General features: G+C 40.4%; 1 long non-coding RNA gene and 1 pseudogene across 1 annotated transcript; both read right to left on the reverse strand.

The window, feature by feature from the left end:
* Positions 1-294: 294 nt before the first annotated feature.
* 1700061I17Rik (RIKEN cDNA 1700061I17 gene) lies at positions 295-17,538 on the reverse strand. Its single transcript, NR_038029.1, has 9 exons — positions 17,166-17,538; positions 16,771-17,000; positions 8,745-8,832; positions 7,492-7,598; positions 6,592-6,923; positions 2,224-2,260; positions 1,253-1,455; positions 877-1,118; positions 295-644 (listed from the first exon to the last, which is right to left on the reverse strand). It is a non-coding gene; the product is annotated as an RIKEN cDNA 1700061I17 gene (long non-coding RNA).
* Positions 13,885-14,588, reverse strand: Gm17896 (predicted gene, 17896; annotated as a pseudogene).
* Positions 17,539-18,196: the final 658 nt, after the last annotated feature.

The raw sequence follows: 18,196 nt of genomic DNA on the forward strand, positions 1-18,196 counted from the left end.
TGATAACGATGCCCGTGTTGCAGGGTTTTGTTATGGACAAGGTGGTATGAATCTACAAGATATTTAGACAACTGCATAAACCTAGGCATGACTGGGGTTTGTATTATTTAGCGTCTTCTAACAGTGCTTCTGCAACTTCTCTGTTCAGTAGAAAGAACCAAAGTAAGATCACAGTAGATAAACATCTCATAAGAGGAGAGGTTTTTTTTTTTTTCAAAAAGAAATTGGGAAAATATATTTGCATTTGTCTTTCTATGCAATAATTTTTTGATGATACTCAGAGATTTCATTTTTAAATTTTATTATGCTTTTATTGATTTTTTTTGTGTGAATTTGTTATGCTTTCATTGATTTCTTTGTGTGAGTTTGTGTGCATGCACGTGCTTGGGCACATATAATACAGTCTATGTGTAAAGTCATTGTGGGAGTTATTTCTTCTACCTCCTGCACCCCAGGGATCAAACTCAGATCTTTGGGCTAGGCAGCAAGCTCCTTTATCCATAGAGCCATCTTGCTCACTCCACAGGAAGGAGTATAGTGGTGTGAGTAGTGTGCTCACACAACTGCACAGATAGGACCATGGGTGGAGTTTTGCTAGTAAAACGGTACACTTTGATCTCTGAATGTACTCCCAAGCCAAGTATCTGTAAAAGAAAAGAAAAGAAGAGAGAAGAAAAGTGAAAACAGGCAGCCATAGAGTTTTTCAGTTTTGTTCTTTGGAAGTCTTTTCAAGCAGAAGGTGGACCTCTCAAGCAGGGGTCAGAGAAAAGCTGATCACCGCTAACGTCTCTGCAGGGTGATTACCTAAAACATGGTAGTGGCGGCATGCCTCTGTTGCCCTAGCTTTTGTTCACAGAATACACACTAAGTACTCACCGAAGTGATGTTATTTAGTAAGTCAAATCCAAGGAAAGATGCCTTTAATTGGTTGCTTTGTCCCCCGTCTCTGTCCACTATTTGAGATTTGGCTTGATTCCAAGTCACTGAGATAGCCCTGGAGAGCCCGTACTGACAGAACTCAGAAGCCTGTTGCGGTGCTCTGACTGACGAGTTCAGAGTAACCTGTTGACTCACACTGACATCCTCTAAAGGTCAAGGGTATTGGTCAGCTCTCCTTTCTGAAAGAGATGGATTGCCCAACACTAGCTAAAAGCGTCCAGCTTATGTGTGGAAAATCTGAAAGGGCTTGCTTACTCTCCCTACCCCCACCCACCACCTTTTTTAAGGTTGACTTTTGTCCCAATTTGCAAACCCTGTTTTGAAGTTAGTTTTGGAGCCATCGACCTCTGGCCTGTTGCTGTTTCTGTGAACTGTGCTCCGTGGCTAGCTTTGATCTTTGCTTTCCTCTGCTCAGAATGGTCTTTCCTTTCCTCTTCCTTCTGATGGCCTTTGAGAATCAGTTCATCCGAATCATGTTCACCAGGATCAGTTCCAAGAGAGTGGCTTCTAATTTCACTGTTATGCAGTTGCCAACATAATTAATTCAGCATTAAATTCTATTGCCCTCACCACAGTGATAATGCCATATGATATAAAAGGACCCTGGGTGACTGTCACAAAGTCAAATCTGTGACTTTTAAAATACAGTAGGATTATAAAGACATTTTCATATTACTTGTATTTTAATTGGGGAGAAAGTTTATCAAGTCAGAAAAGCGCAGTTATTAAAGAGCACTGTTTGCCTGGGTGCTGGATAGGTGGCTCTGTGTTTAAGCAGACTGGCAACTCTTTACAGGATCAGAGTTCTACTCCCAGAACCTACACAGTGGCTCACAACCAACTGTCATGCAAGTTTCTAGGGAATCTGACACCCTCTTCTGGCCTCTGAAGGTACTGCATACATGGGGTGCACCCTTGTAGGTGCAAATCAAACACCCACATACAAAATAAAAATAAAAACTACTAAAAACAAAACAAAACAACCCCTACTTCATAACAAATAAACTTTACCTTGTAAAAATTCAATATTACTAAGAAAAATTTGAAAAAACATTTGCTACCATTGGCATAATCTGCCTAGAGAGTGGCCTGTAACGGACTCTTTTTAGAAGGAAATGAGTCCTTTGAGGTACTGCGGCACCAAATAGCATGCTCACTATCTTCAGTGTTAAATGAGTAAAGCAACTTATGATCAGATTTCTCCCAGATTCAAACATACACACTTGACACACACTAGTCCAGCCACACTCATCTTATGATCGAGGAAGTAGAATCTCAACATACCTTAGGCTCTTTCAGGAGATGCGCACTCGCGTAGAGTCTGTACAAAGAGAAGCTTTTCAGTAAGGCTGGGAAACTGCATACATAGATTTTTATCAGCCGACCTTTAGAGATCCGCTTTATAAACTTCAAATGCATCAAAGATTGGCTTTTAAAACTAGGCATTTCCCCCAGGGTCTGTCTGTCTGTCTGTCTGTCTGTCTGTCTCTCTCTCTCTCTCTCTCTCTCTCTCTCTCTGATGACTGAGTACCACATCACTAGGATAATGTTCCAGAGTCCAGCATCCTTTTGGTCATATTTATGTTGATAGGAAAACCATCTGAGGAGTCTCCCAAATATTTGCCACCTCTTGTTCTCTGAAAATTAAGTAATTAAGTAGTATTTAAAAGCTCAAGGAAACAATTGCTCTTTGTTTTAAAAGTATTCAGTGGTAGAACACTTGCTCAACCATATGCAAGGTTCAAGGTTCAGTGCCTAGCTAAACACACACACACAAAAGAGAGAGAATATTTTTTGCTTTAATTTTTTATGAAGAGTTATTTAACCTCCCCATCCCCCCAAAAAAACCAGTCATGGGATAAAGCCATTTTTTATCACCAAGAAAGTAAAACCCACTAAGGCAATAATCATATACTTCAATACACCTTTATGTATTTAGACATGGGAGAATAACTTCCGTGGCGTGTCACTAAATCTGAGTGAAAGGTGGCTTGGTTAATTAAGATTTGGAGGCCATAGGTAATTGTATTATTTTGTATTCTTTTTAATATTGATTGTTGGGGAGTTATTTCTAAAATAGCTGATGTCAACCTGTGTGGTAAGTTTGGAATTCCTTTTAAAATCTTAAAATCTTCTCTCTCTCTCTCTCTCTCTCTCTCTCTCTCTCTCTCTCTCTCTCTCTCTCTCTCTTTCTCTCTCTCTCTCTCTCTGCAGTGTGTATGTGTGTATGTGTGTGTGTGTGTGTGTGTGTGTGTGTGTGTGTGTGTGCATTTTAATTGTTCAGGCATGATCTCCTTAAGTTGTCTAGTCTGGCCTTGAATTTACGATCTGTGTGTCAGCCTTCAGGCCAAGTGGAATTACAGGCCAGCCTATTTCTCAGCTTTTTATATTTTATTGAGATTTGTTTTGTTTTGTTTTGTTTTGTTTTGTTTTGTTTTTCAACACAGGATTTCTCTGTGTAGCTCTGGCTGTCCTGGAACTCACTCTGTAGACCAGGCTGGCCTTGAACTCAGAAATCGGTCTGCCTCTGCTTCTGCCTCCCAAGTGTTGGGATTAAAGGCGTGCACTACCACCGCCCTCTTTTGTTGAGATTTCACAGCATATTGGCCTCACTAGATGTTTTATATCCTTTCCATTTCTTTTGTATTTTCTGTGTTGATCTTTCCCTGTACCACGTTGATAATTTTATTATTGTGTTTTAGGTTCATTAATTCACTTCTCAACTGTTTAATTTGGTTAGAGATTTTTCAATCATTTCTAAATACCAGTATATCACTATAATTTTTATGCCTTAAATTCCATATGGTTTATCCTATTGTACATTTTTCTTTGTTAAAATGAATAGTTTTGGCCTGGGGTGTGGTATATACCTGTAATCCCAGCACCTCAGAAGTGGAGGATGGAATATCAGAAGTTTAAGGTCATTGCTGGCTACATAGCAGGTTCAAGGTCAGCCTAGGTTATATGAATGAGATGCAACTTCGACAAAACACAAACAAAAGAACAAATAAACAAAAACCCAAAGCTGAATTTTGTGGGAACTCTATGTATTTATTTTTAATTTTTGTTTTGTTTTGTTTTGAGACAGTCTCTTTCTATGTATTCTTGTCTATCTCAGGAGCTCACTATGTAGACTAGGCTAGCCTTGAACCCACAGAGATCTACCTGCTTCTGCCTTCCAAGAGTTGGGATTAGCAGTGTGCATTAGGCCACCTGGCTTTGAGGGAACCTCCCTGTGCACAGAGATTCAAGAACATCATGATCCAGGCCCCACAAATCTCTAACTCTTTTCTCAGTTTCCTCACCTGAATACATTTTTTTTAAAGATTTATTTATTTATTATATATAAGTACACTGTAGTTGTCTCCAGACGCACCAGAAGAGGGCATCAGATCTCATTACGGGTGGTTGTGGGCCACCATGTGGTTGCTGGGATTTGAACTTCGGACCTTTGGAAGAGCAGTCGGGTGCTCTTACCCACTGAGCCATCTCACCAGCCCCCCATTTTTTTTTTTATCATGCTAAACAATGTGTCGTCGTAGTTAGTATTTTACTGTTGTGAACAGACACCATGACTAAGGCAATGTTTATAAAAACAACATTTAGTTGGGGCTAGCTTACATATTCAGAGATTTAGTTCAGTATCATCAAGATAGGAACATGGCAGCAACCAGGCAGGCATGGTGCAGGAAGGGCTGAGAGTTCTACATCTTCATCTGAAGGCTGCTAGCTGAAGACTGATTTCCAGGCAGCTAGGAAGAGGGTCTTAGAGCCCACGCCCACAGTGACACACTTACTCCAACAAGGCCACACCTCCAAATAGTGCCACTCTCTGGGCGAAACATATTCAAACCACTCCACAATGTACAATGTATAGGAAAAAGCTAAAATTAATGTGGGGCATAGAGTACACTCATCATAAGCCTTCCTAATTGTGTGCTTTCTTTTAGCAAGAGATAGAGGAAACCGGCATTCCTAGACCATTTCATTATTACAGACATCAATTATCATGGCACTAAAAGGTGTGTTTTATCCCTGCAATGGTTTTCTCTCATTCTCAGGTCTCACTGGGGTTCTACCCCACCTATGTATTTCTGGCTTGTTGATTTTAAACAGAGCAAGTTTGTTCCTCTGGCCGGCAAGGCTTCCAAAACTGCTTAGTATCTAAATCTCTTTTCAACAAGAAACAGAACTCTCCAGGAAAGTGGCCGGAATGCAAGGGTTTTTATCTTCCTCGTGATTAGTTAGTACTTGGTGACAACACTGGGAGTGAAGCATACATTTCATCTTCCTAAGCTGTAGTCACAGCCTTCCTTTCCTCCCTCAAAGGCTTGTTTTAAGGAACCCATTGAGTCAAGGTAAAAATCTCCTCTGGGGCCGGAGAGATGGCTCAGTGGCTAGGGTTAAGATCACCTGTAGCTTACTGCTTCAGAGGACCCAAGTTAGCATCCCAACACCCATATCTGAAGGCTCTCAGCTGTCCTGAGCTCCAGCTCCAAAAGAGTCAACACTCTCTTGTGGCCTCTGAAGTTCCCTGAACATACATGTGCATGTACCCTCCCACACACATATACATAGAATGGAAAATGAACATGCAGTCTTTTAAACTTCCATTGTGGCCTGAACCATTCTTTGACCACATACTACTACGATGTTAGCAGAGGGTCAAGAGTTATAAACTTTCAGAGCTGCTTCCTGATCTCACTGACATCTGTCAGGATAGAAAGCTGAAGGCAGAGTCTAACAAAGGATTTAGGATCTTGCAGTATTTGTGAAGGAAGAAACTTGATTTTTATTTACTTAATATATGCATGTTAATAACAGTTTAATAGCAAGCTATCTTGCCTTAAACAAAGTGATGTGGTTAAAAGAATGAGTGTTGGTGATTGATATAGTGAAAAATGACTGCATGTTAATCAAGGGTAAGAAGAGCTTTAGAGGCTCCAGGTTCTGTTTTTGGTCATCTGCTCCTTCATGTGGCCTTGGAAGAAGTTTTTGATCTTAGCTTCTTCATTTGTGAAACAAAGACGTTGAGGATTGATGCAGAATATGTATGTATTCAGTTATGCATATATGACACACACGTCAACACAGTGAAATGCTTCCTTTAAAGGAAACCTTTAGAAGTTCAAAATTTGAAATTGTCCCTCAGTGTCTATGGAGTCTGGTTCTAGGACCCATGGATACCAGTGTAGGCACATGGTCAAGTCCCTTATGTGACATGCAATTTAAATTTATAGACAGCCTTCTATGCATGTTAAGCCATCCCTAGATCACTCATGCTGCCTGGCACAAAGCAATTATGACATAAATTGTTTTTTTTTTCTTGCATGTATTGTTTAGGACATGATAATGAAAATAAGTCTGTGTTGTTTCAGTATTTTTTTCTGAATATTTTTGGCCTGTGGTTGGTTGAATGCATGGCTGTAGAGCTTGGGATCTAATGAGTTGAGTACAAATAAAAGCAATTCTATTTTAGGCATGTACACATGTATGTGCATGTGTATATGCATATGCAGGTATGTCTCTGTATGTGTGTGTGTGCATGTTTGTGTATGTGTGCATGTTTGTGCATCTCTCTCTCTCTCTCTCTCTCTCTCTCTCTCTCTCTCTCTCTCTGTGTAAGTCATATTACCGATAGTTTTACCCTACCTTTGCCTTTGGGATGATTCCTGAAGCAGGTCTGTACAATCTGCATGACTCCATGTGGTAAACTAAGGCAGCAGCTGTTGTGACTTTTCAGAGAAACCCCCAGTACTAAAATATTCCTCTTGAGACAGCAGACCAATGGCCAAGCATTTCTGCTCTTCCAAAGCATTCCATGGAAGAAAATGTCTCCAGTCATGTGGCTCCCATTCTTCTGCTGCCATGGCTTCTTTTGTTCCCCCTCGACCCTTTTCTTCTGGAACCTACTTTTATTTCCAGACACAGCTCAAGTTAGGAACAGACACTGAAGATCACAAAAAATAAAAGAAATGCAGATTCTGGGTAAAAATTAATAAAGGGAAGAAAGAACATATGACAGGGAGAACAGTTAATGTGTGGTTCTTTCTCAGTTACTCTTTCTAGAGAGAATTTAAAACAGGTGTTTCTGCTATTTCAGAACTAATAGACCATGTAAGGTTGTGTTCAGTGAGATAGACATGAACAAACATCTAGTTACCCTAGATAGGGAACCCAAGACAGGCCAAGGTAATATTCCTATTACTGTCTAACTTGTTAAGTAGTAAAATTAATTACAGGACTATGGGCTATCTAGTGAAGCAGATACTCTCAAAGGCTGCTGTATCACCCACATCCTCACTCCAGCATGGCTGAAGACTCAGAAACTGCAACCACGGAGCTCTCTCCATAACTTGCAGGCAGCAGACTGGTTGGAAAATCTCGCCAGGAAGCTCATCTGGTGAGTCTCTTTTCCTGGCAATTGTTTTCTGCTTCTATAGCCACAGGGGAGGAACCTTGTAATCTTTCTGGTTTCTGTTCTTGTGAGGTTGGGGACAGTTCAATTGGGTGGGACCTACTATACAACACAGTCTGAGGGTGGTTACATACTTTTCAGGGGCACATCTGATGTCAGCCGTGGCAGAGGTAACCAAACACGTGACACTACTGCATTTGATTGCTGGACCTTGAACAATCTAATGCTGTGAGGAGTGAGCCTGGAAGAGACAGGCAGGGACAAGGGCTGTGAGAAAGGTAACATTCTCACATAGCAGCTGGAATCCAAAGAGAGCTAACGCTTGCACCACACCCTCACCTCCTGCACCACGCCCTCCCCTGGACTGGGATGTGACCTCATTGCTCTTTGTTATTTCTGTGTGTCAAGACCCATCTAGACTGAGGAGATGTAGAAGCGGGAGAGAGGAACAGAGGGACAGAGGGGTAGGGCCAAGCAGCCCTATAAAAAGGCCAACCTAGAGGCCACTTGGTAGTCTAAAAGGCCTGAGACCCTACTCTGCCCCAGAGGATGCTTTCCGCTCTGAATAATTGCTTACTTTCGCTCTCTCACAGTCTTCTTTTCTTTGTTCCTGGGTGCCCAATTCTTTGTTCATTGTTTGAAAGGTCCTGAACTCCTAGACTGTCAACTCCTGGCTCTAGACTCCAATCCTTAGACAGTCAACCCTCTGTTCAGGACGCCCTGTTGAAATGCCACTGTTTACTTTGTTAACTGCTAAACGACATCTGGGGATTACCGAAAAAGTGGGGCTGGTTAGATATCTCAGTGGGTAAGAGTAATTTCTGTTTCAGTATGGAGATCTGGGTTTGAATTCCCAGGACCTATGTAAAGAACCAGGTCTGTTCATGCACCCATAACTCTAGGGGTGGGGGGCAGGAACAGGAAGCTGGGTGGGGTTTGCTGGCTGCTTGCTTGGCCTAAGGCGTGGGGAAAAGATCCCGACTCAAAGAAGCAAGGGAGAGAGTGAAATCCTAGTAGACCCGATATTTACTCTGGCTTTCTTGTGCATGTGGGCATGTGGACATGCACACACATGGGAAACACACAAACACACACCACTCACACATAAACACATACCACATTTACATACACATACACACAAACACATTAAAAAGAAAAAACATGCTATGTGTAAGGTCTTCCTTTGTGTTCCTTGAACACTTAGAGGAGTCATGGAAGAAAAAGAAAGAAAAGAAGAGGCATCAATCTTTTGAAGTAAGGAGAAGTAAGAAGTAAGGAGAAGATGTAATATTAATTTTTTTAAACTATAGATGATTGATTTTGGTCTAAATCTAAGTGTTTGTGCCAAAACTGTGGGCGTGAGAAAAGTGGTAAAATGAGCCTGGACCTGTTTGTAGCTTCCTTGGATGTAGAGGGATTTTCAAGGATGAAGACATAGGATGACTTGTTTCTTCCAGGCCCTTTTCCTAGAGTATCTGAAAGAGGTAAACAAAGCATTGTTGGATAGTTAATAATCTTGATGGAGTCCAGACGTGGAAAAGAAAAGCTATAATAGTTATGTCTGGATCCTGGAAGAGAGCTAAATGGAAGTAAGGAAAAGATGGTGGGTTCAATTACATTCAGTGTCCCCAACTGGTCCCTTAATGGTGATGCTGCTTTGGGAAGTGTCATAGACTGCTTTCTAATGATGTGATAAAATGCTAGGAGCAAAAGCAATTAGGGGAGGAAAAGGGTTTATTTCATTTTATAGCCCATAGTCTATGATGAAGGGAGGTCAAGGCAAGCAAGAACTGAAGTCCAGGTCATGGAGGAACACTGCTTACTGCCTTCTTCCCTATGGCTTGCTCGGTCTATGTTCTTACACAATTCAGGACACGGGGCTGGGCCTTCCCAATCATTAATTAAGAAAATGTCTATAGCCCAATCTGATGGAGGTATTTTCTTTAAGTTCTTTCTTCCTGGATGATCCTGGCTGTGCCAAAGTTGACCATAATAAATAGATAGATAGATAGATAGATAGATAGATAGATAGATAGATAGATAGATAAGTCTAACCAGCATTGGAGATTATGGAATCTTTTGGAAAGTGGGCTTTGCTGGTAAATGTAGACTGTAGGGCCTTAAAAGTTGTAATTTAGCTTCTTGTTTGGTTACAATATAAAGAAGCCATAAGGTTCTACTATTAGGGACAGAGCACCAATGCCATATCACACACACCACGATGCTCCGTGTTCACTAGAATCATGAGCCAAAACAAATCCTTCATCTCACAGATTCCTTCTATTAGGATTATGTTGAGGTGGTGAGAAAAACTACTAATAATACATACATCATATTTCATGTGCTTTATATTAAGGAAATAGGTTGTATATATGATATTTATACTGCAGGAGTTTTGTAGTTAGGAGAAATATTACCCCCCCTCCCAATCCCAAGGCATTAAGTTTGAAGCCTGGGAGAAGGCATAGTATTGTTTTCTAACTGTCATAATAATGTGATTGGCTGAAGGCTATTGCTGTGAAACTTCTTCTTGCTGCCAGACAATAACCGCATCTTGGCCTCATTATTCATTAAGAAATCAGAAGCATCTTGATATCATCATTTTAAAGTATTCTGAGGGAAAAATGAGGGTATAAAGTGGTTTCACATTAAGCACAAATATTTTTGTAAGGATGATTGGTATCTATCTATCTATCTATCTATCTATCTATCTATCTATCTATCTATCTATGAGTGGCATTAATTTATATGCATTTGCCCAGATCAATTCTCTCCTTCCCACATTGCTTCCTATGGCATCGCTGGGAATGGAATTTTAGACCTGCTGGGGCAAGGACAAATGATACCCATGGGTTGGGTGGGGCTCAGAAGAAAAGGCAGTTTAAGGTAAATTCTTTTGTATTTATAAATAAAAATTAATACAAGGTAGGAATAGGATAAAGAAGTAGTTAATAGGGGAAGGGGTAAAATAATGTTTAGAGGCAGATATTTTTACTGTAGGCCTTTGGGAAGAAGGAATTAAATAGCTCACAGAACAACTGATAAAGGATGAATAATCTTTAAGGAATGTCAGGAAGACAACAAACACTATGTACTGTAGGGAGAGTGAGATTAAGAGTCCAGTCTATCCGGTGAGTCAGGTTTATCAGTCACTGTTATTCCAGGTGAAAACACAGTGGCTTTTCCTATATGTATACGGAGCATTTAGTACTACAGAGGACCACACGTTGACAGCATCTTAGAGTATCAGTATTTAAGTTTTTAGAGCACAAAGCCCTTCACGTGCAATCACAGCTCTCCATGTCTCTGGATCCCTTACCTTCCTAGAACAGCCCACACTGTAGCTCTAGCTTCTCACTCCCAGAGAGAATTCAGCCAGGGCTGTTCAACTGTAGACTCAGTATATGGTGCTGCCGTGGTTCTGTACTGTGATGACCTTGTAGATACTTACACATGCTTTTGCATGGGATTTTCCCAATCACCTCTCCATAGCATTGATGACTTTTTAAATGGTATCTACCAGGATCTACATCAAATCACACATTTAAAAAGGCCAAGATTAGCTCTGCTTCCTTGCAAGATTTGTTGCCATGCAATATCTGCTCTCCACCCATGCTCTCTCTTTGTGGTTTTATGACTTTTCTTGGAAGGCTGCAAGGATGTCTATAAAACAGGATCCATGGTAGTTGAGACATGTATTGGTTACTCAGTAAGTATAATGAAGAAATGATCCCCATGTGTGTTAAGTGCTGGACCACATCCATATAGTTGGCCAACTTTGATTAAAGGGTGGAAAATATTTTCTTTGGGGAAACTGAGAAAAAATAAAAACTGATGCAAACAAAGTTAGACATAGAAGTTGGGATGTTTAATTTTGATTGTCATTGTCACTAGATTAAGAAACTTTAAGTGTCATTGTCACTAGGTTAAGAAGCTTCAAGGGACGCCAGGTAGTAATGACACATGCCTTTAATCCCAGCACTCAGGAGGCAGAGGCAGGTAAATCTTTGAGTTTGAGGTCTACAGAATGAGTTCCAGGACAGCTAGAACTACACAGAGAAACCCTGTCTCAAAACTTGCTCCCACTGGCCCCAAAAGAAAAAAAAAACTTTTAGGGGATTAGTGAAGCACACCTCTGAGTATGTTTATAGGCATTTCCTGAAGGATGATTGGATAGTGAGGGCCCTGATGAACTAATGTCTTGATGGCATGATTGAGAAGTGGTGGAATGTAGGTCCTGGGGCTCAGAGAAAGTGGGTCACCAGGGGCTGTGTCTTTGGGTCATATCTCGCTTTGGCTTCTTCTGTCGTATCTTTCTCTGCTTCAGGCCGGCCATAATATGAACTTTTTTTGTTATGCCAAGTCTTTCTTCCTACTTTGGACTGACATCACTGAAACTGTGATCCAAAACAAATTCTTTCTCTAGTATTTGGTTACTGGAAATAAGAAAAGTCAATAACATAGTATTTGGCACCGTTAAAGTTTTAGAGCATGCATGAACCCTCACTCAGCCCTTCCTGTTGTTGCACTTTGTCCTTTCATGAATCCATGAACATGCAAAGACCAGTGACAACATTAAAGGTCAGAAAGATTATTGGTATGTTGCTGATCAGGAATCCACGATAGTCTTTCTCTAAATTATATGAAGAACACTCCATGTTATAGTAGATTTTTAATTCAAAATAGACAACCTGAAAACAGTAAGTTAAAAAGATAATAAAGTCCAGTAAGCTCTCTCAGAATTCACAAATGAAAAACACCAATAGTCACAGATCATAACCACAACTGCAGCATACGTACATTACAATAATTACATGCAATATTTTAAAAGCCATCTAGAAAGCTTACAGGACTCCATAAACCACCACTGTCTGGAAGAGCAGGTGGGGGGGCTCCTCTGCTGCACATCACCAATGGGGTGATATAATGACCGATCTGTATTCCCAGTCTGATATCTTAAGTTATTTTGCATTGTGTGGAACAAAGAGGGTTGGAATCCATGAAACAATGACACAAAGATGATTCTTCAGCAATCCTCAGTACCATTCATCTGTACAACTGGATCAGGAAAGACCCATTTCTCCAACTCTGCCGTACCCACCTCCATCTCTTCTAAACATAATTTCCGAGTTACTGGTCTACCCCTTTGCTATGTGCCTGAAACCTACACTCTGTTACAAGTAGTATTCACTTACAGAGACGGGAATTCCATGCCTGGGTCGCCTGGTACCTTCCGTTAGTTTACAGAGTCCAGGCAAGGGGATGTTTTGAGAATGATTTCCCAGTGTTTGTTCTAAAGACACTAGAGGCTTGCTATTTGTCCTTGCAAAGAGAAGTGCCTCTGCATTGTATCAGAAAGTCTATACCAGAAGGTCTTTCTGTTTCTACAAAGACTTTTTATAAAATAAATAACACTTGGTTATGAGCTGTGCACCAGACCTAAGTCTAGGGATTTTTTTTTTTTTTTTTGGTAAGTGAAAACATTTGGTTTTTCTATGAATTATGATTTAAAAATAAACAGCTGTCAGGACAAACCTAAAAAGTCATAAATCAAAATTATAATCTCATAAACAGTAGCATTCACAGCATAAGTAAAAGTAAATGTGGAAAATTGTGCCGTGTCCTTAGGGAGCCTCCTACTTCTAAGTTCTCACTGCTGTAAGCGCCTACTGGGTCGTTAGCATTTGCCTGCAAAGTCCAGGGAGAGCAGCACTGTAACTTCTGATTAATCAAACAAGCATTCCCCAACAGAAATTTCCTAAAGTGAAAAAAAAAAAACCCAAGTAGTTTTATATTTCAGTTTTCCACCATTTGATAATGATGCTACTGGGAAAATAAGGTATGCATGGCATACTAAAAGATTTAATTTATATGAAGGGGGGAAAAACTGAGAGTAACTGTTACCAACTGAACTGCAATAAATAGCCCATCTGGAGTGCTGTTCGCTTCCTTGACAGGAGTCTTTCCCAGCACCTGTATCACCCCGAAGAGCCACAGACATTAACATAGGACCACAGAGCTGGATAGGCATCCAAAGTCAGCAGGAAACCACTGTCTGGATTCCAGGCCTAATGTTTTCACACATTTTTGTGGTTCATTGTCAACATTCAATCTGTTTGGCATTCCTAAGTTCAGACCTATCAACACCTAGAAATAGAGAGCTCGTGAGTTTTATTGTCTTCATATCAACGTGTCTTCTTTTATTTCCCAAATGAAGCCACATCAGCTTTCCACACCAAGGGTGAACGTTAAGAGTCTCATTTCCTTCCTATTAGGGAATGGTCTATTATGAAAAAAATAATCTTCAAGAAATTAGTGTCTCTGTCTCTGTCTCTCTCTCTCTCATGATAACAGATCTTCATAGTTTCAGGGTTTAATGCTAAGACTTGGATGGAGTTGTCACTAGCCACCAGTCGCTCTGTCTTTTTTTCATTCCTTTGTTTAGTCGACTGTACAGTGCACTCCAAGTGGGAAGCTGATTTTTTTAAATGTTTAGTACTTGCTTCAGAATCCCAGGCCACCTGATGTATTTATTCTCTATCCACAAACCTCGGCTTCTTCTCCAAGACCTAATGCACATCTGATATTCAAAGAAAATGCATCGGGGCATCCTGGCTGATGCTGTCCATGGCATGCTTTTTATAGAAGTGTGTGTTAGATGGAGGGGTCTTCTCTATTATTTTTTCTGGCTGCGTCTCTATTTTCTCAGTGTGTGTCCCCAAACAGGAACTAGTTAAGTGTTGAAAGTGGGCCACTAGTACATATGTCTTTGGGTTGTAGAACAAAATGTTTGGAAATATGTACTTGAAAGACTTGAAGCTGATCAATGCTGCTCCTGGATGAGCTCAACTTACTGGGAAGGTTTATCATGTGGTTCCAGACCTGTGAACATGTGTGTAGAATATTGTGCCTTCTTTGTCCATGACTCTGGGCTGTTCAGCCTCATATGGGTGGTAATGAGGCAAATGACTTTTGAGGGAAGTGAACATCTTTGTCAAGTACCTACCTGTAAAAGTCCTAATAGCATGGCTTTGTTTGGGATCCCACTTTCTTTCTAGAAGGTTCCCAGTGAGAAATGTCTCCCATGTTGAGTTATGAGAGTACTTTTCTCTTGGATCTGAGCCTTGAAGGCCCTTCAGCAGCAACCTGTAGTCATTAACTCCAATATTCACAAGAATGTCTTTTTACTATTTTCTCTATCTTTCTGATTTTCTACAGGATTCTAAAACATTTTCTTCATTCTACGCAGAGGTACCCTCCTGTCAGCTTGTGTCCTAGAGCTGGTTCCATTTCCATCCAGTCTAAAGGAGAAAATGGAGGTCAGCTGCCTCACCAAGTGCTGTTGACTCATTTGAATGACATCATGGACAGCTAAAACAAACAGACAAACAACAAACAAACCGAAACCCACCACCACTACCAAAAACAAACAAGCAAACAAATGAAAACCAGGCTCAGAGTATGCTTGGCGTTACCTCAGCATTTCCTACTGGACCTCTCCTCACACCCACAGGCCCTGAGGCCATCAGTCACTACTTTAGTCATTTCTCAATTGCTGGGAAGAGGTACCATGACCAAAGTAATTCATAAAAAATGTTTATTCAGGCTTATAATTTCATAAGATTAGGATTCATAATCATCATTTCAAGAAACACCGTAGTGGACAGAGAAGCATGGTGCTGGAGCAGTAGGTAAGAACATATTTCTGATCCACAAGCAGGAGCCAGGAGGCAGAGAGGGACGAGCTGGGAATGATGTGGGCTTTTAAAATCTCAAATCCAACTCCAGTGACCCACCCTCTCTAACAAGGCCACACCTCCTAATCCTTCCCAAACAAGTCTACCAACTGGGAAGAAACCCTTCACATATATGAGCCTATGGGAGCCATTGTCATTGAAACCACCACAAACACGCTTCTTACAGGGTCTGTCTCAATGAATGGTGTTTTATACACCATCTTGAACTTTGTAAATATTTAAATTTCTGCAGCATTTGAAGTGCACAAATATAACTTATCATTCCTTATGAGTTTTATGTCTGCAAATAGAAGGTTTGAAGTGAAAGAGAATGCATAACAGAGTTCTTCCTGAAGCACTAGGAAGGACGGCACATAAAGCAGAAACATGGACGTTAGTCTGAGAGGCTGTCCTCATCAGTGTTCAAGAGTCATGTGTAAAGGTAACATGTAACAGTAATTTTTATTTATTGAACTTTTTCTACATTCAAGGCACTGTTTGGTTAAGTGCTTAACGTAGACTTCTCTGTTTGGTAAAAAGGGACAATGAATAAGTGAAGGTAAAAATTTGTGTTGAAAATGTTGTTTAGTAATCTCAGCATGTTTTAATATCAGTGTTCAATTCTTATTTGTGGTAATTCATTTTTATGACATAATTATCTCTTACATTGTAACAAACTAGAACCTTTGCTGGACCTCATAGCCAGAGTGTCAGCGTATCTGAGTCTGTGTTTCTGTCTTTAACAAATGGCTTTATGTTCTTGTTGTCCATGTGTCAGCTGGGGGAGAAATATAATACTTTACAGAAATTCATCTTGAAGTCACTAAGAGTGCTGACCTACTGTGTACTCAGCCTAATTTGTTTTTAAGAGAACAACAATGCAGTGATCAATCTTACTTGCCGTGGGTTTCCCAGGTAATCAACTTTAACCACCTAAGCTAAGGCATGACTATAATTTTAAATTATGTATTATTCTAAGCTGTGACCCTAATGCACATATATTTGCAAAAGTGCAACCATAATCATTTGTTGGAAACAGAAAATAGGCTGGAAATGGCTTTATGCAATGAAAAGCCACTATGAATGTTGAAAGCAGTATTTGGATATTATTTAATAGTTTGATTGTTATCTAGGTAAGTTGGAGTCAGCCACTTAATATCTTGAAAATTCTGTTAAAGATTTCCCTAACATGTCTCCCAGTCCTTTCCCTTCCTCCCATGCTGGTCAATAAAAGAGAGAACAAAGCCCTTTGTTAGGGAGACACAGAGAGATATACAGGGACAGATACAGATTCACAAGAAAGCCTTCAGGTAGACACAGTTTCAGACTCAATACAACAGACAAACAAGGTCATTCAGACTCAATTCAACAGACAAGGTCACACTGACATACTCTAAATGATGAACTTAATGAAGGAGATAAACAGAGAAAGACAAAAGGACAGACAGTAGATCAGACTGAAACACACTAGTTGTGATATTCAAACCTCTGTGGAAAAACATGACTCATGACATGTGATGTAAATATGACTCATGACATATAACCCAAACACAACCTTGTATTGTTTCCTTCAGCCCCCTTTCAGACACCAGATGAAAGCAATCTATCTCCTGCTTTAGTCAGAACTTGGGTGAGTGCCATAGTTTTCTCGTTCACACTTAGGCTAGCATATCTTACCTTGTCTTTCAAGAAATAAGCTGGGTTCCAGAGAATAGAGCAACACTGCCAAGTACAATATGTTCATCCCAGCCGAGCTTGGGTCAGTGCTAGATGCATCCCTGTTCTCAGTACTGGTCTCTTTGAAGCTGGCAGCCATGGGCGATGGTCATAGTTGCCTTCCACCTTCACTGCTGTGTTCTCCCCAAACACTAATTTTCTCATCCAAGCTTCTGGCCTTCTTTCTGATGCTTTTGAGATTTGGAAAGGATGAAAGAAGAAGATACAAAAAACATAAATGGACTGGTGCTGAACTCATTCCCATATGTCTATGTTATTACATAGACATTTTTAATTTTTGTGGAAATTTCTCAAATCTTTTGAGAATCTTATTTCTGGAGATTATATTAATTAACCTCGTCAGACTTATCTTCATGTTTCTCAGCCACTTGTGACTTCCAACTTCAGTCCTCAGGAGTCAGATGTCAGGTAGGTCTTCCTCACAGAGTACAACTTGATCTCTTGCCAGCTCTTTCTACTAAGGAAATCTATATATGATGTGTCTGACACAGATACATGACGTGCCAGACATATACAAGCATTGTGTGAAGGCCAATCTTCCTTGTCAACTTGATTGCATTTAGAATCACCTATGAAACATGCCTTTAGCATGTCTGAGAGAGTGTTTCCAGAGAGGTCTAACTGAAGAGGTGGCATTCTTCCATTGGGTGGAGTCCTGGACTAAGTTAAAAAGGAGGAGCTGAGCTGAGCCTGGGCACTGCGTTCTCTGCTGCCTAACTGTGAGCCCAATGAAACCAACCACCTCACAGCTTTGTCATAATGCCTCCTGTGCCATGATTGACAACATTATTTCTTACACCATGAGCTATAGCAAGCCTCTTTAAGCCCTCTTTAAGTTGATTTTGTCAGGCATTTTTTTTTCCTTAACAGAAACACAAAAAATACCTAATGCATCTTGTCTCATCGACCCATTATTTAATTATTATTTAATTCCAAATAAGACCAACTTGAGTAGGAGCCTTCCAAGGACTGCTTTAGTTAGCCCGGATTTCAATGTTTCATGCCCATTTGAAGAAACACCGAGTTCTTCAAATGCTTAAGTCTGTCATGATACCAGAGAGATGGTCCTCTGACATGGATAAACGGGGAGACACCCAAAGCATAGCATTCACCAGAGATATTTCTTCTCAAGATCATTTTCATTTTTCCCCTCACTGTTTCTCTTTTTATATTTTCAAAGTGAGCAAAACATATTAGGAAGATAATTCTGCACTTCTTAGTAGGGACACATTCTGCATTTGGCAATCTGTCTCGTGCACTTTGGCATCTGATATTGAATGGACATTCTGCTGCCTCAGCAGACATCAAGGATAAATCCCTTTCATCTCATTGGCAGACGGCTTTGCAGTTTCAATTAGCAGGACAA

The sequence above is a fragment of the Mus musculus genome, chromosome 3 (assembly GCF_000001635.26).
Source record: "Mus musculus strain C57BL/6J chromosome 3, GRCm38.p6 C57BL/6J".
Classification (NCBI taxonomy): domain Eukaryota; kingdom Metazoa; phylum Chordata; class Mammalia; order Rodentia; family Muridae; genus Mus; species Mus musculus.